This window comes from Acomys minous (assembly GCF_964271855.1).
Source record: "Acomys minous genome assembly, chromosome: 11".
Lineage (NCBI taxonomy): Eukaryota > Metazoa > Chordata > Mammalia > Rodentia > Muridae > Acomys > Acomys minous.
Genome location: NC_140492.1, coordinates 18,448,684 through 18,468,939, shown reverse-complemented (window position 1 = coordinate 18,468,939; position 20,256 = coordinate 18,448,684). Strand labels below are relative to the sequence as shown.

At 38.2% G+C, this 20,256-nt stretch overlaps 1 long non-coding RNA gene across 1 annotated transcript in view; it reads left to right on the top strand.

Annotated features, from left to right (window-relative positions):
• The first annotated feature begins 1,277 nt into the window (after nucleotides 1-1,277).
• The window catches only part of LOC311608366, a 42,417-nt gene continuing 23,438 nt past the window's right edge, over nucleotides 1,278-20,256 (top strand). Inside the window, exons 1-2 of the long non-coding RNA XR_014782933.1 lie at nucleotides 1,278-1,411; nucleotides 2,051-2,167. This is a non-coding gene — a long non-coding RNA (uncharacterized lncRNA). The remainder of the gene's footprint in view (nucleotides 1,412-2,050; nucleotides 2,168-20,256) is intronic.

The following is a 20,256-nucleotide window of genomic DNA, read 5'->3' as shown; positions in this document are numbered from 1 at the left end:
GAAAGTGTTTTTTTACCTCTGTGTTATCTTTCCCATCTATATTATTTAAAACAAAGGGAGTTACTACTAGTTTGAAAAATAGTCTAATTTAGAATCTGTGTTCAATGTCTTAGCATCTTCCCCAGAAATGAACACGAAGTATTTAAAATCAAAATAATGAACACAAATTGCACTGTAGCACAATAGATTTGATAAACAATGGTAAAGAGAAACCATAACTAATATATTTACCATTTTTATTGTACTGAAGTATTTAAGAGTTAATTTGTTCACCACAATTCATCAAGTCTAAGTGTAAAACACTATCTTTGGACTGTTTTAGTAATTTCTGTATTTGTCTATTAAACAATGACTTTTAATACTTAAAAATATTTAGTTGTGGTTGTTTTGGCTCAGGCTGGAAACCTTCAGAGTTCATTGTTGGCTATACTAGGAATGGGACATAGGAATCTAACATACAAATTGGACATATGGAATTAATATATATATAGGATATATGCATATATGCATATATATGTATGCAGCATTTACTTATATATACTTATATACAATATACATTTACTTAGATACACACACACACACACACACACACACACACACACACACACTCAAGTGGGAAGAGCTATAAGCAGTTCTCAGTCTTGGTAATGTATTGCTGAACAGAAATGTGGGAAATATTTCCTAGATAAACTGGGTCATTGTGGCATGAACTACTTCATGGGAATCATGTCATTCTGTAGAATGCTACATTTGAATAATGGACTTAGAACACCTACCTATGTCATGAGTTGATTATTTTGAGCTGGATCCCTCTGACTGGGAACTGATTTCACTGGTATCATGAATCTCTGAGTAAAGTCTTAGTGGTGCTTTGATAGTCAAATGTGTGGTGGATATGTGTATTTTCAGACTTCATTTTCATTTGGAAAACATTTCTGGAAAAAATGATTTCCTAGTTCTTATTTGTAAGTTAGCTACAGAATGATGTTCTCTAATTGATTCCATAGAGTTTTCCTGCTTAAGTTATATGCATAAGAGGAATAAGAAAAATACACTATGGACATACAACCCAACTGCCTGACTTTTTAGTTGTAAGCTTCATAAAAGTTGTATTTGGAGAGACAACACCAGAAAGATTTTTGAGAAAAGACATGTTGTCTCCAGTTAGTCCGTTCAAAAATTGCCTAAGAACCAAATCCTTTAAACAGAAAAACCACAGTGTTTGTGTTGGGAGTGATGAATCTGGAAGGAGTAAAGTTCTTCTGTATTTTCAGTGAAAGCGGAAATGGCTGCAATCCCATATCCTGAATTTGTCACAAGCCTGCCAAGTGTGAGGAATGCGGACTGAAATAAGAAAGACCACGCTTGGTGCTGACCTATCTCCTCTGATCTTTAGCAGGAAATTGTAAAGGTAAACATTTCAGTATTGCAAGCATGTCCAATTTTTATTTAATTAAAGTGAGGTGAGCCAAGGACATGGTAGAACACCAGAGGATGAAGGTACACTCAAAGGGAGGACGTGGTGGTGATCTCTTTTGTTTGACAGTTCCCAATAGAGACAAAAAGCAAGAGGGAGGGACAAAGAAAACAAGGCTATTGCTAGGTAGTCTAGAGCATGTAAATTGAGAAATGCCGCCTTAAGCAGAGAAACCTGTACAGTCACAACTTTAGACAGAGAAAGAAGACTCTTTAGAAGAGTGATTATAACCCAGCTTGGCATAGCTGCTTATACCTACATCCCCAGCATTTGAGAAGATGCAGATCTTGAGTTTGCGGCCAGCCTGGGCTACATAACAAGTTCAGTGCCAGTCTGCACTGCATTGTGACATCATGTCTCAAGGAAGTAAGTAATACCTAATCACAGTTCCGGGTTGCTTTGCCTAATTATTTCTCACTCACCACAACACTCCTTTACATATTATTTATTCTTTGAGATTTTCATCTAATGTATTTTGACTATATTCACCTCCTATTCCTCTCCTTAACCCCTTCAAGATCCACCACACCCTATGCCCCAATATTATGCTCTTAACATTTGTTTCCACTGCAGCTTTTGCTGTCTATATATTTGTGAGTGTGGTGACACTGGGGCATGACTGACCTTCCAGGAAACACATCCTTGAAGAAAACCGACTCCTCATCCTCCAGAAGCCACCAGTTACCCATAGTTTCTCAATTAGGACATCCTCCCCTCCACATGCTAGACTGGGTGCCATAGCTGCTGTGAGCTCATGAGTGAAGTGGTCCTTTCATATTCAGAAGACACCGTTTCACTCTAGTTCTCAGCAATGCCTGGCTCTTGCAGTCTTTCACCCTCTCTTCAGGGATGGTCCTTGAGCCTTGAGGAAGAGCTGCAATATAAATGTGTCATTCGTGCCCAAATGCCCCACTGACTTTTATTCTCTGCACTTTGACAGTTGTGAGTTCTTCAGTGAGCCAGTGTTACTGCTGCCTAAGAAACTTCTCTGATAGGGGCCGACAGCTGCACTAATCTGTAGGTAGAGAGATACAGATTTATAGGGCAGTCTGATACTGTGTCTACTTGACAAAAGACAGCAGTAGGACCATCTTGGCACATGAGCACTCCAAGCGTGGGTTCTCAGCCTGATTTGCAGTACCAGGTATATGTTCTTCCTATAGAGTGGACCTTAAATCCAAGCCCAAACTAGTTGATTACCATGAAACATTTATGTAATTTTTGAAGCCATGGGCATATCTTGCCATACTGGTTATTATTGCAGTTAACAGGGCTCATGGCTATGTGAGCCAGCCACTGATGATTCCTCCCACCCCATTTTCTTGGTCAGTATCAACTTGGGATCAAGATGTGTCACCACAATGTACTTAAATAAAAATGTTGAATGTATTGGGAGCTAAGTTGTAAAAAATAAACAAGTGCATGATATATTCCTAGAAAGTTTAAATGATGTATATTATATGAAGAATAATAAAAAATAGTTAAGACAATAGTTATCTATATTTGAAAAAGTTAAAAGCAATGTGATCTCATAGAAAGTTAAAGAAGAAAGTTGATGAGGAGGCTTAGTCATTAGTGCTTTCTGTACAAGCATGAAGGCCTGAACCCATGTAAAAATGATGACGTTGGACTCACATGCTTATAATTCTAGGAAAGGGGAGAAAGTCAGGCAAATAGATTCCTTAGCCTCTTTGGCCATACAGTGTCAGTCAGCCCCAGTCCAGTGATATACTAGTGAATGGCTCTGAAGGAATGACATCTGAGGTTTACCTCTGTCCTTCATACACGTACTCCTTCAGAAACACACACACACACACAAAAACTGAAGAACGAATATAATATTTCAATGAAGACATGGCCAAACAGAAACATGGCAAAGTGGTTGTGACTGAGAAATAAATGGAAGAGAAAACTAGAAATTTACCAAAGAAGAATGTGTCGCTGCTGACTGGGATGGAAAAACAACTGAAAGCCTATCATTTTATCATGACAGGAAATCTCAGCACACACACATTTCTTTAAAGATGTCTACAGCAATGGGCGTAAAGAACCATGCAACCTAAAGCTTTCAGAAGAACCATTCCTGTGTTATCTGTAAGGCAGAGATGGAGAATTACTCCATCTCTGAGGTAGCTACAATAATAGGGGCAGAGCAGGCTGAAATAAGACTTCTGTGGGTGGGAGAGAAACTGTCCACTCTCGATGTACTTCAGGGATAGACAGCACCTTGACTTTGAAACACAAAGAACTATGAAGAGAACTGGTATTCTCTGGCCAGAGTGTCTTTACCATGGGAATCTTGAGAGTAAGAAGAGACTAGAAGAAGCCTCAAATAAAACCAGACTTGTAATTTTGAAACATCACTATTTTTTAAAGTATAATTGTCTTGCATCCCCATGGTCTTGTGGTTCCCCAGTCACAAATTACTGCAGTCAAAGGTCTGAAAGATTTTTGTTTTCTGTCTGTCTTTCTCTTTCTTTGGTTGTACAATTTCACAGGATTTTATGTTTTTGAGAGACTGCATTTTCTAGTTCCCCTCTCCCTGCTCCCTGTCCCCTCCCCACTCCTCCTCCTGCTCCCCCCACCGTCCCCCTCAGAGACGCACAGACATACATCTCCTCACATGAAAAAATCTTGTATGAGGAAGGACTCCACAGTGAATCGAGTTAAATCAGCAGTCATGGCACTTGGAGACACAATTATATCTCAACTCTATCTAGTGGAACTTTAGAATTAAAACTCCAGCAGTCTAAGAAGATGTCCAGTTTCTTTCTGGCTAGGTTTCAATTTCCTGTGCTGTCACAGAAGTGATATAGTTGATCTATTGAAATCTGTATTGGTATTGACACATAGAAGCTATGATTGGACTCAGCTCAACTGTGGATTTATACACTTTCAAGATCGTGCAAGGATTATCCTCCAAGGACATAGTAGAGAGTACTACCCAACTTCAACTGCTCCAAAGCTGTGAGACCGTAAAACAGGAAGAGCAGTGCCTATCAGCACTTCATACACTGCTGAAAAGGTTTAGAGAAAATCTGAAAGATGTCCAGAAAAATAAGTCATATTGCATATAAATAACAATGGCACTAATGATATCTGTCTTTTCATCTAGAACAACAGAGACTGGAGCACAGTGGAAAATCATAAAATGCTGAATGAACAAGCACGGTAAACTTAAAGTGGTATACCTATTCTTTTAAATATGCAGCAAAATGTAGACTTTTAGAATAAAGGAAACCCAAGGGAATTTATTGATACTAGCTTACCCTACAAGAAATGGCTAAAGGAATTTCTTTAGGTTGAGGAGAAAAGATGCCAAATAACTGCGTTGCCCTAGAGAAGAGAGTCCAGGCACATGGCAATGAGTGGGATATGGGGAGTAAAGTGATCATGTCTTTTTCTTTTTCAGAAAGTTAATCATTTAAAACAACAGTACATGAAAATTAATCTAATACACATTTCAAGGTAATCTATATACACGCAATAATTTAAATGAGATGGAAGTAAATAGAGCATAAAATACTGACTGAGTATTTACTGCAATAAGCTAAAGAATTCCTACAACAATCACTAAGATGTGCAAATTGGTTTAGCTGAAATTTCAGTTAAGAAAATGAAACACTATGAGAAATTCACATTCAAAGCAAAGCAAGACAAAAGCAAGTAATGCAAGAATAAGTAATATGCTGAACAGAAAGTTCAAATATCAAATGAAGGGCTAAACCCCACTTCTACCACAGATTATATTGAAGTAAATGGGCTAATAGCATCCATGTCAGAGATATATAATTTTAAGAGACAAGATCACACTATATTAATTAAATACCAAGTCATATAAATCAAACTAAAAAAGATAAAAATAGATATATAAATAATAATGAAAAGAAAAATGTTGTGTGCTCAATTTAGATTAAGTAAACTTAAAATGAAAAAAATTAAGTTGTTCATTTTACATTCCAATTGTAGCTCCCTCCCTCATTACCTCCTGATCCCACCTTCCCTCCCTTATATCCTCTCTCTCCCTCCAGAAAGGGAGATCTCTCCTCCCTAACATCTGACCTTAGCCTATCAAATCTCATCTGGACTGCTTGTATCCTCTTCATCTGTGGCCTGGCAAGGCTGTCCTGCCAGGGGGAAGTGATCAATATGTAGGATTCAGAGTCCATGCCAGAAGTAGTCTCTACTCCCCCATATTATGGACCCACAAGGAGACTGTGCTGCCTATCTACTGCATCTGAGCAGAGAGTCTAGGTCCTCATCATGCAAGGTCCTTGGTTGGTGCATCAGTTTCTGTATCACTTCCCTCCTCTGTCCTTATTTGTTGGTTTCATTGGTTTCCTTGTTGAGCTCCTGAGCTCTCCAGATCCTTGTATTCCTGAACTCTTCCATAAGACTCCCTGTGTTACACCCTGGAGTTTGTGTGTCTCAGCACCTGCTTGGATCTCCTGCTTGCTGCAGTCTTTCAGAGACCTCTATGGTAGGGTCCCTTCCTGTTCACCTGCTTCTGGTGTTTATTCTATTTGCCCTTCTGAATGAGAATTAAACATTCTTCCTAGGGTCCACCTTGTTATTTAGTTTCTTTAGTTCTGTGTATGGTAGTGTGGTTATCTTGTATTATTTGGCTAATAACTGCTTATAAGTGACTATATACCATGCACGTCTTTCTGCGCCTGGGTTACCTCACTCACTGCTTATAAGTGACTATATACCATGCACGTCTTTCTGCGCTTGGGTTACCTCACTCAGGATGATTTTTCCTAGGCAAATTTCCAGATTTCCTTGTCTCTAATAGCTGAGTATTATTCCATTGTGTCAATGTACCACAGTTTCTTTATCCATTCTTTGGTTGAAGGACATCTAGGTTATTTCTAGATTCTGGCTAGTCTGAATAAAACTGCTATGAACATAGTTGAGCAAATATCCTTGTTATGTGATGGAGCATCTTTTGGGAAAAGTAAACTTTAAGGCAAGTTTTATTACAATAAGTAATGAGGGATATTTTCACAATGACAAAGGATAACTCAATAGGGAGACATGACTATTCCCCTTTCCCTTCTTCCCTTCTTTTCCTACCTCCTCTTTGTCTCCCTCTCTTCCCTACTTTGATGCTACTGAGCAAACTCAAGGCCTTGTGCGTATTACATAAGTGGTCTTGCACTTAGGATGTAACTACTATCAACCTGATAAGAATGCTTCAAAATACACAAAACCACATGAAATAAATGGAAGAAGAGATTAAATCGGAAACAAAGATAGAACTCTTAATGTTGTTGTGATGGTTAATTTTATGGATCAGATGTGCTGGGCATATATTAAATATTATTGTAGGCTGTATCTGTAAGGGTTTCTAGAAGGGATCAGCATTTATAACAGGGGGCTAAGTAAAGAAAAGTGTGTCCTTCCAAATGTGGCTGGACAACCGATCTGTCCCTCTGGCTTAACAAATATAGAGAATGGAAGAATCTGTTCTCCTTGCCTGGCTGACTGAACCAGACTATCAGTACCTCCAACTGGGCTTGTACCATTCCTGCCCCTGGTTCATAGGCTTTTGGAAATGGACCGGAGTGAACACTAGCAACCATCCAGTTCTCAGGCCTCTGGACTTGGACTGCAGTTCATGCTATTCTAAAGAGGCTGTGTGTGTGTGTGTGTGTGTGTGTGTGTGTGTGTGTGTGTGTATGTGTGTGTGTGTGTGTGTGTGTGTGTGCGTTCTATTGATTCTGCTTCTTTGGATAAGTCTGATAGATATATTTATTTTATGAATAACTGTCATAAATAATAGGAAATATATTAGCATATTTAGAAAATATTTGAATGTCATTGTTAACTAAAGGGAATTACGTGCTCTTTATAGAATAGTAAATCTAATAAATGCCAAATATGCATTCTTTTGTGCTCTTTTGGAGCACTCAATAAAATAGGCCACATGCAAGGCTGTAAGTCATGTCTGTATAAAACTCAAAGGGTTGCAGTTATTGCACATATGTTTCCTGATCACAGAAAATTTAATGGGAACTCATAACCTTTAGAAAATCCTGAAATATTGGAAAATTAGGCCACACTCTTCTAAATATAACACAGTCAAATGTACAAAACTGCAAATTAGAAAATACTTTGAACTTGACAATAGGGAAAATATGGGATCTAGGGACGGAGTAGATTGTTTGAAGTATTTGGCTGCAATGATGTGTCCTATCCCTATGCTAATGTGGTCTTTGAAATATAGCACTTGCTTAAACCTCCCATTAAGATGTTTAAACTGGAGTCGTTGAAAATAGTGATGATGTGGTCACACAATGAATAGCCAACACCAGCCAACAACCATGGGGTTTATGTGAAGAGGGTTCTCTTTGGGAGCAAGTGTCTGTATTCCAGCCATGGAAGTGGAAGAACCATTGATTTAATTTCAGCTGAAAGAGTTGGTTTCAAGTGTCATGTGCAAATCAAATGATTTTTGTTTTGAGAACTGGACAGTAGAATTGTTGAATATATAGCATTTGGTATGGGACATGGAAATTGATAGCTGGAAGGTGACTATAACAGAGATGTAACATTAGTTTTGGTTGTGTTCAGCAATTGGAGGCCAAATATGTGAAGTAGTGAGTGTAACGTGAATTGTTTTACTCATTAGTCAAAAGAGCACCACAATGCTGTATTGAGATAAAATGAGAAAATGAGAAATGAGCCAAATAAATTTATGGTTCTGTAGACTTAATTTAGTAACTTCTTTTTATCATAGTGATAAGATATCTAACAAAAGTAACTTAGGAAAGGAGATGTTTAGTCTTATGGTTTTGAAGGCCTGTCTATTGTGTTGTGGAAGTATATGATAGCTTTATTTAAGGGGGTAAAGCTTGTGCTGCAGCTTGTTCACATCTTAGAAGGTGAGAAAGCTGAAATTGATTACCCCTCTTTGATACCTGGCCACAGCGAGTGACTTCTGCTCCTTAGGCCATAGTCCCAAAGGTTCCACACTCTCCCAAAAATAACACCACCAACTGGGGAGCAAGGTTCAAAAACATAAACCTGTGTGGTGATTTCAAACCCTAACATAAGTTGTAGTAGTCAGAGAGTTCTCTAGGGAAATAGAACTTAAAGAATGAATCTCTATATAGAAAGGGATGTATTAGAATGATTTACAGGCTGGAGTCCAGCTAATCCAACGATGGCTGGCTATGATTGCAAAGTCCAAGAATATAATAGTGGCTCAGACCACAAGGCTGGATGTCTTAGTTGGTCTTCAGTTCATGCTGGACTCCAGAAGAAGTAGGCACTAATGTCTGTGAAGGCAAGGACAAACAGGCAAAGAGCCAAAGCCTCTTTCCTCCTTCTTCTGTGTCCTTATTTAGGCTTCTGTAAGAAGGTGTGGCATAGATTAAAGGTGTATCTTTCTGCCTCAAGGTCCAGATTAAAGGCATGTCTTTTTTTGTTTTTCTGTTTGAAGAGTCTGGATTAAAGGCATGTCTTTGTAGCTCAAAGATCATGATGAGAAGTGGATCTTTTTCCTTCAAATTAAGCAAAAAATCCTTCATTTTTGAGTGTTAATTCCAGATGTAGTCAAATTGACCACCAAGAATAGCCATCACATAGGTCTACCAGAAAAAAAAATTGGCTTCTTTTAGTTGTACATATTAAAATATAAGTGAGAAGGGGCCATGGTGGCCAGTTTTATATCAACTTGATGTAAGCTAGAAAGCTAGAGTCATTTGGGAAGAGGGATGCTCAATGGTGAAAATTCTCCCACTTGATGAATGATTGATGTGGGAGGGGCCAGATCTTTGTGGACGGTGCCATTCCTGGGTGCTGGCCCTGAGTGCTATAAGACACCTGGCTGAATAAGCCATAGGGAGCATGCCAGCAAGCAGCTTCCTCATAGCCTTTGCTTCAGTTCCTGTCTCCAGGGTCCTGCCCTGTTTGAGTTCTTGTCCTGACTTCCCCCAGAGATGGGCTATGATGTGAAACTATAAGCTGAACTAAATCTTGGCCTCCTCAAGTTGCTTTTGGAAGTGGTATTTTGTCATAGTGATAGAAACTCTAACTAAGACAAGGGCAATGATTGAGAGAGGGAAGGAAAAAGAGAGACATGAAATAATGGAGGGAAAGGTGGGATAAGGAAGGAAGAGGAGACAAGCAGATTTTAAAGAAACGAAACTGGAAAAAGTTCTTGGGGTTAAAGGAGTTTTAGGTAAAAATCAAAGACAAGCCTCAGAAACACTTGAGATAGTAAACTCTCCCCACTCTAGGAAAGAACCGAAAGCATCATTGTTTCATTCTGTAGTATACTAACATAGTAAAAGGGAGGCACGGCAAGAGAGAATTTCTCTGTCTTCAATTGGATGACAGTCAAGCATGACCGAATACAAATGATAAAATCAAACTGTGCAGCTGACATTGGTCTATTTTATTGTCTGTTGTAGAGATTAGTGCCATATTTAGAGGCAAATAAAATGAAAATATACATGACTAAAATTTTGCAGATGATGAGAAATATATAAGTACTACTAATGAATATTTAAAAAGAGACTAAATAGAAAAATTTTCAAAAGTACAGGAAAATCTAGTTCTCCTTGTCTGACAAAGGAAAATGAGAGATTTTGTTATTTATTTTTCTGAAACATTGAACATTTCCTTCATTTAAGTGCTTCCAATTCTCTCTATGGCTACTTGAAATTGTCTTCCATATGTAAGTATGTGTGATGCCTGTTAATGGCCTTCATATTCATGTGAACAGACAGCCAATAATAACTGGACTTAGTTAAAAATATTACTAAAAACAAAAACAACAAAAAGAGAACATGGGTTTGAAAGAAAATGTATCCAGGGGCCCTGAGGGGTGACTAGAGGAAGAGAGGAGGAGAAACACTGCATGTCTGTAGGAAACGTTTAAAGAATAAATAAAAACACCATTAAAAGTCCAAGTGTTCTCTAAGAAGTTTTTATTACAATGTCTTGACCAGTGGGCTCAAGACTTTGGCCAGCTTAATATAATAATTTCTTTTTTTTCCCTTAGCAAATCTATTTGCCTAAAGTCACAGATTAAAAAGTATTATCTGTGGATTCACTAATGATTGCGTGGCAATCGGGGAGTGATTAGAAAGGCACTCTTGACCTCATGTTGATCTCTGAGAAACTTTGAGAATAAACTGAATTACTGCTTTTCTAGGGTTATGCTGCCATTACAGATGTGAACATTGCATGGCATCTCTGCTTCTCTCCTTTCATAGAGCTTTGCTTCTAAGCTTCCTTGTTACTTTTCTTTAGTCTTGAAAGCACTTCCCTTTAATCTCCAAGAGGGTGTTAGGGCAGATTCAATTAAAACTCTGCATGGTTACTCCTCAGGTGGTCACCAGGGGTCAGCTAATGGAGAAGCCACCAGAATGGTTTATCTCAGAGCTGCTAAATAAACTGGAAAATGATTTAAGGAACGAGTTTGATATTACATACAAGATTCTGAATAGTTGGAGATTTGAATGCCCTCAGAAATGATGAGTGTTAATGGAAAATGTTAGGGTTTTGGGATATAGGATATTATAGAAACCTGACTACTTAAGAGGCGAGTTGGGAAATTTGGATGTCTGCTTATTTATTCTATGCTATTCAGTTGTGGGCTATTCAGCTATACTTTGTGTAGCTGTTTTAAAGAATTTTACAAAAATAGTTCATAAAAGAACTATAGAAATATGTTAAAGGTGAGCAAACTATGTGATTAATCTTTTATCCAGAAAGGAAAGAATCTGAGGAGCTGGTTCATCTGCATCAACATGGGTGAAACTCCGTTTTTCTGATCTGTGTTTGGTATCAACTCCTTAGTCCATTTTGGCTTGTGTGACAACACCACATATGTATGGGTGGCTCATAAGCGTGACAGTGTGGAGCGTGTTAAGATCAAGATTCAAATGTTCAGTGGCAAATGCCTCCCATTTCATGGATGCCCACCTTCTGGCTGCGACGACTGATGACAGAAAGGGCAAAGATGCTTTAGTGAGAGATTAATTCTTCTAGTAGTTTCTACCTTTATTCCCTGATTACTCATCCTGCACTGTCATCACATTGGAGACTGGATTTCAAGTTATGTATTTGTGGGGTCACAGATATTCTTACCATGGAAATTAGAATAGAGGGTAAGTCACAGCCTCTCTCTTTCATTCAACAATCTCACTACCCACCAAGTTAGTCATGCACCTCATCAACTGTTCATTTCAGTCTCTGGAATCAATGAACATGTGCCATAGTAACCTCTGCTAACATGTTTAAGCTATAGTGAAGTCTCACTTTGCTCCCTTTCCTTGTCCATACTTTCATTGTGTGTGTGTGTATGTGTGTGCTTGTGTGTGAGTTTGTGTGTGTGTGTGTGTGTGTGTGTGTGTGTGTGTGTGTGTACCTGTGATCCCCCCAGGCAGGGAAGAGGAAGCCTTCCTGACAAAGGGAGTCTTTCATTTGTACTGAGCTCTGAGTTTTCAGGTAATAGTGGACAGGGAACTTAACAGCAGAATTTACCAACATAATTTTCATTTGAGTGTGAACTTGATTGCTTCATACATGTCAAATTCTCTTCTATAACCCCATGGTCTAAAAATGCCCAAGTTACCAAAAGGAAACTATCTATAGGAAACAGTTACTTAATTTTCAAGGTGGAGCTGGGAGCTTTTGAGGTTCTTGTTACTCTTAAATGATGAGTACAGTTCTTGGGAAAGAATCATAAAAAGGGCATTGAGAGTATGGCTAACTTTTGTATGAACATAAAATAGTATATCTTTAGGTGTAGGAACCAGATCCGACTGGGCTGCCTGCCTGTCTTACTGTTTCATGTCCTGTTTTTAGCAGCTTCTGTGTCTGTGTTTATGTTGGTTAGCTAGTCATGTTTACTGCTCTGAGAATGCACCCCTCCCCTCCTCGGGACTTTCCCTCCTGTGTGCAATCACCTCTTGAGGGATTTCACCTGCAAGTGGCATTCCTGTTTTGCCGCCTATATAAAGGCTCTTTGGATACTGAATAAAAGCAGCCGCTGCTGCCACTGCTGCTGCTCTCTTAGCACGAAGGACCCACTGTTTTAGTGTGTGTGTGTGTGTGTGTGTGTGTGTGTGTGTGTGTGTGTGTGTGTGTGTTAAATCTGCAGTCCCTCGCCCTTGACTCGGTACCTCAGTGGTGCAGGCGCCACATTTAGGTATTTCTGGATTTGATATCAATTATGCCCTTCCCCCAATGGATAGTTTAGAGAAAGTGAGATTCAGAATGTCAAAGCTAAGTCTGACCACATTTCTAGTTTTGTCAGACCAAATTGTTACTCTATTGAATATTAAAACTTGGAGGAAGATTTTGAAATGAGTATGCTGGACAAGTCTCTAAGAGAAGGTTATTCTTTCTTTGCCTGATGACAAAAGACAGTGAGAAGAATATGGTAGGATGCTGTAAGCTGGCCCCGATAAAGTCTTCTCACAGACAAAAAAAAAAGAGGCTGAACAGGTAACCACAGTGCAGAAAATCAGTCCGCCGATTAACCACAGACAAAACCTTGGAAGAGAGACAAGAAGACAAGATTATCTTCAACATCCATTCATTGCTGTGCTTAGCTTACTTGCTCAGAAATCCAAGGCTACCTAAAAGGAATAGCAGTGTCTGGAAACTATGCCTGGGTTAACTGTTCTTCTATAACCAGTCACTGTACGACATTTGCCATAGTCTTCAACACAACCTCTGATGATCTGGACCTGTGTGTGAGCTATGATATTTCTCATAATGTTGCCTAGGTGGAGGGGATCTCGCTTGAGGTTTAATTAAGACATGAAGATATCTATGTAGTTAAAAGATGTTGGCCTTTTGCTGGGACGGTCTCTCCGCTTGCTTCTAATGTAAGCTGCCACTGTGCCTCTCCATGCGCCTCTCACTGCATCGCTTCTTCCTTTTGCCATTATCTCCTGCCCCAGTCAAGCCACCATCTCTTTATTCTGCAAAACCCACATTCCAGTCTGAACCAATACCCCAATCCATATCTTTGGGTTGCCTATTGGGATTGAAGGCTGTGTGACCTTTCAACCTGATAATCTAAGAGAATCATCTTTTGGGCAGGTGAAGGAAGACAAGCATTTACATATAGGGAGCTGATGACCAGCCATAGAGAGGACAACACCAAATATTCTGCCAGCACTTAGCTCTGCCGCAATTAACAATTAAGAATACATGGACACACTTTCATACAATATGGAGGAAGGTCATCCCAGCAGAGCAACATGTGGTTTCTGGAAAGATATGATGGTGTGGATGGACAGGAACAAATCCCTGTCTACTTCACCTTATTATATTTCATTCCTGCCAATTACCACCGTACGGGATAAACATTGGTGGTTCCATAGGGACGTCTTTGTTCTGATTGACACTGAACAAGGTATGCTGAAGACACTCAGAACAACTTGTTATGGCATAGGTTGTGTCTTGAGATAAATCTCAATAATTAAGATTTTAAGGGTGTCTTAGACAATAGAAACATTCAGGCGTTGGAATTCATACTGCATCACCCAGGCTAGTTATGGACGTGATTTCTGAATCTCATATATGTGACAGACATAGAGAATACACAATTCTAAAATCAGCAGAGGCCTCTAGACTGAGAACAGTTGCTGATATTAAGGGGTAGAACCTTGACCAATCATATCGTAGGCCATAGTTCTAACCTCCAGTGAAGTAGAAATAGACCAAAAAACCCTCTTCAGACATTAGCCTCATGACAATTGACAGCTGACAACATGTGCAGCTAAAACTGTTCTTGCCAAAAAGGCTAATAGAGAGGCTGTAGTTTCCATAAACCAATGCTCTATGGAGTCATAGTGCCCACATTAGGCACAGGGTGAATGTGTTTCTTCTTTCTTTCACAGGCTTATAGGAAAACCTATTAGAATGGGGAGAGGGCACAAGAAACTGCCTTCCTCAAGTGTTCAAAGTCTGCAATGTCTTTAAATTAAGCTCTGTTCACAACCACTTGAGGCCATGAAGAACCCTTTGTTAAATAAGAATGTTTTGAAATCTAATAGAGAAGGAAACAGATTCGCAGTCATGTCACAAAAATCATAATGACAAAAAGTATTTTGTGCACACTTTTGAGATTTTAAATTTAACCACATAAAACCTCATAGTGCCAGAGACCAAACTATTATTTATAAATCAAATGCACTGGGCTTAGCAATGTCTTGTCATGCCTCTCCCATAGGTGGTAAATTATTACAGCTTTCCTTTAGAACCGCGGCTTACAAAGTTATCCGATTGAAGCTCTTTTTCTTGTGACAAAGGAATGCCTTCATCAATTAGTGCAGATTGTTATTGATTCTTCCAGGAAATCTTGCAACTTTGTTTTGGCAGTGTACTCCAAAATTTCAACATCAAGGCCAGGAACTTATTCCTTATGTCCAACCAAGCTCTCTTCTCGCTATTCTAATTTTAGTATATAGTTTCTCATTGTTTCCTTGCTCAGCATCAGGAATATTTAGTTTGACTTTTTGCTCCCTGTATCACTTTTTTAAAATTAAATTTCTTCATAATTCTTTTTTCTCCTGTCTATATGATCCCAGTACCGCATTGGTTCATCTTTTGTCTAAATAATGCTTTTCCGTATTTTGCATTATGTGTAACTATTTTTCTTGCTTTCACATCTCCTCCCAAATCTTTTAATTCTTTTAACCCACAAAGACAAATACAGGCCAGTGTTAGACGTAAGGTTTACTATTTGTTCCTTCAGGTTACTCTGCTGTTAATACACCCAATGTCCTGTTCCCTAGCCATCTTCAATAACATTAACTTCAAAGCCATTTGTTCAGCATTCATGTGAAGAGCCAGCTTGCAAAAGTATCAAAAAAGTTTGAATGATCATCAGTTCCCAACAGACACTTGGTAAGAACAGGGAACTAGAGTTTCGAGCCAGAGGGATAGACATAAGAAAGATTTTAAAACCAAATTAACATGTTCTCATGAAAGTTAGGAAGACACTAAGAGTCTAAGGTGCTGTTCTTGCTTAACTTGCTGGCACTGAGGACAGGAAGAAAAACATGACAAATGGAGATTTGTCCTAAAGCCTTTGAGAGTGAACAGGAACATTTACTCTTCTCTCTGCATCTGTGGAATATTCCCACAAATCTTTTTATCCTGCATCTGAGGGCCTTTACTTGGTCCAGCATGGCTTGATGTACTTTTTGTTGATTTCAGTTTTGGGGTAGTGGTGATATTTGCTTGTCTTCTTTGGATAACAGTTTTGTGTTTGTGGGTTTTTTATTTTTATTTTTTTTTAAGATTTCATTTATTTATATTAGGTAGAAGAGTGCTCTATCTGCATGTCCACCTGTCCACCAGAAGAGGACATCAGATCACAGTATAGATGATTGTGAGCTACCTCATGATTGCTGGGAATTGAACTCAAGACCTCTGCAAGAGCAGGCAGTGCTCTTAACCACTGACCTATCTTTCCAGGCCCCAGTATTTTATTTTTAAGTTTATTCATCTTGTCACTTTTCTCTCTTAAACACAAAACACAAGCTTCTTCTATGCCTAGAGTTCAATCCCTTACCCCTATCACTAAGGGAAATAGGGGCATGGAGTTTTTGTTTTTTCTTTTAGAGCAAGGAAAAGGTGATAGTTGGTAAAACTGTGGCCAAGATGATTGGCTCTATTTCTGTGCACTGGGTATTCCAGCCCCCTTGCATACTTCTGACTGTATCTTTAGAAACAGTCAAGATGATATCATTAACTATTATTATTGTTATTAGCAAATAACATCCAAATATTCCTTTCAGTTCGGTTCAATAGAAAAGGCCCAAACTTCCTCTCCTGAAAAAAAAATGATAAAAAACTTACAAAACAAAAAAATAACACAGTAGGAGCACTTGCTTTACATAGGAAATGTGTATGCTTCTGAGATTTCATGATGGATTTTATTTGGTACACTGTTTTGTTTTGTCATATTTCTTTAACATTTCTCAGTCTCTGTAGATATTTGGTAATGTGAGGACATACTAAAAGAAGTTTTTTATAACTTGATGAAATATTTCCAGAAAAATGTCTGAAAATTGTATACACTCACTTTTGCTTAGAATGATGGGTTTTGATTATAAGTATTGACATAAAATTTTCATTTAGCAAATAAAAATGAACAGAATATGAATTAAAAAGAAGTGTACACTATAATACATTACTAGTAAGAGAAAAATATGTTATATGAATAAGACTAATTTATTCATAGAAAAAAATCGTTTTTCTCTTCTACTTTCTAAAAGTTAGAAGAGTAGCCAATCAGCATTTGTATTTATTATTTGGTGTTATTACAAAAGACAGAAAGAAAAGTATTTTCTTGTAGGGCAATATCAATGTTATTTTGAAATTGCAGATTAAGCCAGAAAGGTAATTCAGTGTTACAACAACCAAATAAATTCCTTTTTATCATATTTAGGTTATACATTCACTAATTTAAGTGTAATTATTTCCTTTTAAATAACAGTGTGTGTGTACTGATCATCATTGGTGAATAGTGAGGAAGGGAAAGGCAAGCACATGATTATTCTGTGAAGAGATGGGCTCTGGTCCCACAGCAAGAGGTGTGTAATGATTATATTTGCTCTTCAAGATACTGTTGCTGGAACCCAGGAGGTAATTCTTCATCTTAAAAAGAAAAAGTCTCAAGAACACAAGTTGCTCTGTGGTAATGCTAGCCTTGTTTTTAATCCAAGGATATCTTAGAAGTTTAGGACTGGAAGGTCTGACTCTGGGACTGGTGAAGACATTAGAAACCAAATAGTCTTATATATAGAGCCACCGAGACCAGGGAAAAGGCTAATTGCTTTTCCAGAGCTTCAACATGAAACACTAGAGATGCATAGGATTCTGGTCTCTTCTTGGCGTTTAGTTTTACCAAGTGGCTTGAATGTTTCACCTTGTTGACCTAGAGATAAATAAGTGCATGGAGATTAGCAAAAAGTGCCAATTGAATGTACAAAGTATTCCATTAATGAGGGTTTTCCAACATTAGTAAGCCTTACTTCGAAGGCCCCCTTTACATAGCATGCCGTCTTGATTATCCCTTAGTCTACTTCCTAAGCTTTGTTATACTATTGCTTAATGTTAGCACTTATTACCAACTGTTTATTTATTTATTTTCTTATTTATTCATTTATTTAATTACTTAATTATTGCTTAATGCTATGGCTCTGGAGACCAAACTCTTGGTCTTGTGGGTTTTTTTTTTTGGTAAGCATTCCACTACAGCTGATTTACATATCCAGCCCTTTCAGTTATTTTTGATGTACACTATTTATATCAGGGTAATTGCAAGTTACAGGGTATTTGGCCTTTGCCCCCTTTAGTTTTTATTGCTTAAAAGTTTAAAAGAATGCAAAATAGATTTACAGCATCTATGTTGCATGAAAGAAACACTTGCAAACCAAAGAAAAGTTTCCATTATTTAAAGTATATATATATTATATAATTATACACACACACACACACACACACACTTGAGGTTTAAAACAAAACTTATTACTATTTTTCTTAGTTGGCTTTAATTGTCAACTGGGTATAGTCTAGAGTCATCTGAGAAGGAAGTCTCAATTGAGTGATTTCCTAGGTTTTTGGCCTGTGGGGAACATTTTGATATGTGATGCAGGAGCTCACTCTACTGTGGGAAATTCCATTCCCTATTCTGGTGGTACTTGAAAGCTAACCAAGCATGATAAAGAAAGCAGCATTTATGTTAATGATTAAGTACCTGCCCTGGCATCCCTCAACAGTCTTGACCTGGAAGCATAATCCAAATAAATCCCTTTTGCCTCTAAATTTCTTCTTTTTTTTAATATTTTTTTCTCCTTTATTAATTTATTCTTGTTACATCTCAATGGTTATCCCATCCCTTGTATCCTCCCATTCTTCCCTCCCTCCCATTTTCCCCTTATTCCCCTCCCCTATGACTGTTCCTGAGGGGGATTACCTCCCCCTGTATATGTTCATAGGGTATCAAGTCTCTTCTTGGTAACCTGCTGTCCTGCCAGTTTTGGTGGCCTCTAAATTTCTTTGCTAGGAGCATTTTTATTATAGCATCCGAAGTATAACTATCATAGTTAATCTTTTATCACGTGACACTTGAGAATCAGGTTCACGATCTTTGAATTGTTGGTGGTCAGTATATGTTCAGGATGGGCAGCCTAAAAGCAAGTTTGGCCCACACTGAGCCTCTTGCTGTAAATGACCAGCTTTGAAAAAGTTCCTCTGGGAATCGAATCAATCTTTGTGAGTAGCGACATCTTGCACTGCTGCTTTCCAGGAAGCTGCCAGATGGTGCACAAAAAAGCATCCTTATTTAAAATCCTTTGAGAGGTGTCCTGGGAAAAAATGTGGGCAAGCACTCAAACCAGATCAGTGAGTAAACTAGTGGCTAGGGGAAGGGCATTATTTACATCACCTGCTCCATGCTGCTCCTCCTGTTAACATTGGAGCAAGATAGATCACTGGATAATATTCGTTCTTAAGCTCTAATTATAAACTTCTGAGAGGCCTCCTCAATAAGCAGGCTAGCAGTAACCTCTCAGCCTTTAAAAGATATCATAGAGATAGTACCATGTGGCTCATATGATTTTCATTAAAGAAAGAGTAGTGGGTGCTAGAAAAGTAGGTCTCAAACATAAATAAGTTTGGTATGATAAATGGCCAGTGTGTGAGAACTTAGGAAAACAATGAGGGACAGTGAAGGGAACAAAGGCTCCATTATGTCTTTTGCTAGGTTCTCATGGAGTCTTCTTGAGTCTTTCATGTGACCACATCAAAGGAACTTGCATGCCTTGCAAACATTGGATGTTAGATATGTTCATCTCTATAAACAGAAGTTTCTAGGAATTTCCCTGGAACTAGGAAGGTCAAGGCACACTAATAATATCAATCTCTCCAATTTGGGGACTTATTTCCCTAAAGGAAAATTGGTAAAATATTCAAAGACCTGCTTTCAAGGGCATAGGAAAACACAAACATTCATTTAAATTTTTTTGTTTTTTTTATTAAATATTTTTTATCTTTTACATATACATTTATATTATTACACACACATACAATAAACTACCTGCAGCAAGAAGAACCATGAAACAATCAGGAATTATATAAATGTTACATTCTTAGTGCTTTGGCTATTTGTATTTGACAGCCTTGGAGAAAACATCTTTCCCGTCTTGGTGCGTCTAAAATTCTGAATGTGAACCAATATCTATCATATCTCATCATTATCCACTTAAAACATTTATCTAGATCTAAAAATATCTTAACCCCTAATGACTAAGCTTAATTATAAAACTAAACTATCTGGTCTTCAACCCATCAGAGACTTAAGAAGGAATAAAATTGATTACTTGAGTATACAGGGGGTACAGGTTAGTAGCTTTCCAAATGAGAAGATGGCAAAGACAGTTTGTTACCTGAGCAGTCACCCAAAACTCTCTATAACATTGGAGCATCACCTACAGCCTTCTGGTCAAATATATCTGATAGACATATTTATGAGGCAGGAACTATTGAGGACTTGCTTACCCTGTCTTGGCAGAGTTTGGCTGTCAACTCTGCCTGTAATCCAAACTTGCTCATTTTTAGGCAGAATTCTGTCTGTGGTAGAAATGAGGACATTTTCCCCAGTGGATTGTTTGCTACATTTGAAGCTATATAAGGTCTTCAAAGACCTCAGAGACATACAAAATATGGCATTTAAAATGTTTCTATTATTTTAAAGATTCATTAAAAATGAGACAGGTTAACTCCTGGCACCCAGC